The 3,680-nt window shown below is 51.9% G+C and overlaps 1 non-coding gene across 1 annotated transcript; it reads left to right on the top strand.

Moving 5' to 3' along the window:
* Positions 1-2,760: 2,760 nt before the first annotated feature.
* Positions 2,761-2,832, top strand: trnaa-ugc (transfer RNA alanine (anticodon UGC)). The gene has a single exon. It is a non-coding gene; the product is annotated as a tRNA-Ala (tRNA).
* Positions 2,833-3,680: the final 848 nt, after the last annotated feature.

Below are 3,680 nucleotides of genomic sequence, written 5' to 3'. Positions count from 1 at the left end.
ACCGCCGGTACATGTGAATGTGGAGTTGCAGATCTAATGAACTCAAGGCTAACCTGACTGAATAGAGGAGTGGGCTTGCGCGGCTGAGGGAGACTCCCGCTCCTAATTTGGATGTCGATGTGTCTGTGAGACCCTGTGGGGTGGTGACCGGGACTGTAAGCAGCGCTCCAGCTGTGTCCTATCTTGAGTTCATGCAGTTCCGGCAGAGCTCCCTGCTCTGGCATTCTGTGCCTTCAGCCAACAAAGGCAAGTCTCCCATCCGCATCCTTAACCCACCGACCCATCTGTCCACATGCTCTCCAGGATCCCTCTGCCCCTCTACACCTTCTGTATGTCCCCTGGCCTTCTTTCCGCTCCCCACCTGCATCTCCTCACTTCTCCCGATTAAACCTGTTCCCTCTAGCTTCGTCTAACCTCTGACCCTCATAAAATGTGTTCCCCCTAACCTCCACTGCTCAAGGGGAAACAAAGACAGTCGAGGCATCCCATCTTATCAATGAAACCCCATGTCACAGACGACATCCTTGAGATCCGCTCTGCACACAACACGGTGCCATCACGTTCAGCTTCTCCTGTGCACAGAACTGTGCACGGAAAGCCATTTGTGGCTGAACTGATGTTTTATATAGTTATCCCATAACGGCTATGCTCTATGTTCCCTGTGCAGCTCGTAAAGACAGGTGTACAGTATCCTGTAATTTCATGGGATCTCTGTATTTGTAAACCACTGCCCCTCTGTCCAGCATCTCTCTCTCTCTCTCTCTCTATCACTGAACCCCCCCCTTGATCGTTACGGCTCCCCTCCCACAGCACAAGACTCCTCTGTGTCTGTGAATGTGGGATCACTACTTCAGATCTTGGCGGTCAGGTTGAATGGGAAACAAACCGACCAGAAGCTGGGTACTGGCCCTGTCATTTTAAGAATGGGCTCAGCGAATTGAGGAATTATCCAGTCCTTGTATGGCCAACAACGGGTCAGCCGGGGAGGCCCCCCGTTGCTTACAACGGAAATAACTGCACGAAAAGCAGGGAAATCTCAGCAAGCCGCGCAAATCTTCTGCAGAGACAAAATCAGAGGTTTCTGCCCCGCCCAGCCAACCGGAAATTCTCCCTTCCGTCTGCTGACTCTCGGGCACTGGAGGAAGAAACCTCCCTCATCCGCACTGGATTCTATGTGACGCCAGCCCACCCCAACGTAGTTAACTGGTGATTGCCCTCTGAAGCGGCCCAGCAGGCCCGTCGGATGGATCAGAATGGAGAACGAGAGTGAAATCGGTCCTGCCGCCCAGCCCAGGCCACCCTGCAGAGTCCCCCCATAACCATCACTGCCTGGGCGCTGGGTCATGATCCTGAATCCCCGTCACTGAGACCCCAGTGGGATTTTCCTCACCACACGGAGAGCAGCAGCCCAGGGAGGCGGTGAGGCAGCATCTCCTCCAGAGCAGCTGGGGAACAGAAATAACCTCTGCCTCTGCTGCTCATGCCCACATGCAGAGTCTGACAGCAAAAAGGGAGGTCTGGGGGTGTGGTGGCAGGGTGAGGAAACCCCTTCCCGCTCTGAATGAAACTCCCTCTGTCTAACAGCCAGCCGGAGTTCTGGGTGCAAGATCGTCGACCTGAAACATTAACTCTTGTTTCTCCACAGACGCTGCCTGACCTGCTGAGTGTTTCCAGCAGTTTCTATTTCAGGATCAGTCCTGTTTCTCTGACTCCGGGATCGTTGCTGTTCCCATCCGTCCCGGGACACACTGATCGCAACCGATAGCCAATGTCCTTCTGGCTGCCGAGCTATGGGGAGCGCGGTCATCGGGGCCCAGTGTTTAAAGCGATGGACCAGAAATCCATTGGGGTTTCCCCGCGCAGGTTGGAATCCTGTCGACTGCGGGAGCAGCGGGTCCGCCATATAGTCGGTGTAAATTTGAGGGGCTGGTAAGTGTCTGGAAATTCCATGTAATAAATGACACTGCTTTTCAATGATTCCATTATGAATTTGGGAGGTTGACCTGGAAATTCTCTCCGGTGCAGTGGTCCTGGTCACTTCTGACCCTGTTTCCGACCAGTCACGTTAACTCTGTTTCTCTCTCCACAGAGGCTGCTCGACGTACTACGTGTTTCCGGCAGTTTCTATTTTATATTGTCCTGATCCAAACCATTGATGCAGAATGTGGAAATCTGGGTCCCAGCACCAGACCCAGGTCACGGACTCCCAACCCGGGAACGGCCCAATTATTCCCGTTTCCTTCAAAGTGTCTCTGCGGCGCAATCGGCCAGCGTGTTCAGCTGTTAACCAAAAGATTGTTGGTGCGAGTCCACCCAGGGACGCTGGCCAGCCGGCAGCTTTTGCTTCGCGTGTCATTGTCAGCTGGGTAGCACTGCGCTTTCCGGAGGCTGGCGCTCCCTGCTGCTGCCTCACTGGGCTCACTGCCTTGTGGGGTCTCGAGTCCGAATGTTCTGCTTCACTTTCACCAGAATGTACCTATTTCCTCCGGCGACATCCTTGGACCTGAAGGACTTGCCAGGTCTAATGTCCTGTTTTGATTTAATTCTAAATGACCTCTGCCCCAAAAGGTTTTCACGGCGTGTCGGCAGGGAGAGAAACAATGGCTTGAACTTGGATGATGAGCCATGGTCGCACTGAATGATAGAGAGGGAATGGCCGAATGACTAGTGACAGCCTTGTTCTCCGTCCCAATACCCCTGTTTTATGCTCAACCGGTGACACCCAGAAAGAGCAGAATTCTGAAATTACGGAACAGTAGTGGGGATGTAGCTCAGTGGGAGAGCACACGCTTTGCATGTCTGAGGTCCCGGGTTCAATCCCCGGCATCTCCATGCTGGTGATCTTGAACCTTGAACAATTCCCGGAACAAGTTCCTACAAAGAATTCTAACTGATCTCAGAACGGACTCGGAATGTGAAATCCAATCCTGATGTTTTCCCGAGCCACAGAGAGCTGGGAAAGTGACATCTGACTTGGATAAATCACCTGTAATATTGCATCGCCAACTCCCAGAGATGCACCTCTTAATTTTACCTTGTACCCGGGAGAGAACACAGACAGCACAGTGATGGTAACAATGTGGGGCAGGAAGTTAGGAACAGAGAGAGAGAGAGTATGGGAAGAGATAAAGTGGTAAGTGAGGGGAAACAGGAGAAGCCAGCAAAATAAACTGTGTTAAGTCGGAAAGGAAAACGGAAAGAAGAATAAAAGAGGGAATACAGAACGATACAACTGTTTGCCCAACAGCAGAGTGGCGCAGCGGAAGCGTGCTGGGCCCATAACCCAGAGGTCGATGGATTGAAACCATCCTCTGCTATTCTTCAGCTGAACATTTTACAACGTCTCACATCACCATAATATACACTTCACTTCACTTAGAATGAAAATCTCGCGTTTCAATAGTAAAGTTACTTCCATTCCATTATTCCATGTGGACAGGTTCGTTGGGGAGACCGACGGTCCCTGTTGTGCTCAACTATAGTCCAATACACAATGTTCTCTGCTGTATGAGGCTGTGCTCTGATATAGAACAGAAAATTCTGGAAACACTCAGCCGGTCAGGCAGAAATCGAAGGCGAGTTAATGTTTCAGTGCCGGGACCCAGCATTAGAACCAGCACAGAGAGAGAACAAGTGAATGTTCAGCGGCAGAGAAGGTGGGGAGTGGGCAGTGGGGGGAA

Source organism: Pristis pectinata, chromosome 39 (genome assembly GCF_009764475.1).
Source record: "Pristis pectinata isolate sPriPec2 chromosome 39, sPriPec2.1.pri, whole genome shotgun sequence".
In the NCBI taxonomy this organism is placed as follows: Eukaryota; Metazoa; Chordata; class Chondrichthyes; order Rhinopristiformes; family Pristidae; genus Pristis; species Pristis pectinata.
The sequence above is the reverse complement of the archived record's forward strand: the minus strand, read 5'-3'. Positions and strand labels throughout refer to the sequence as shown.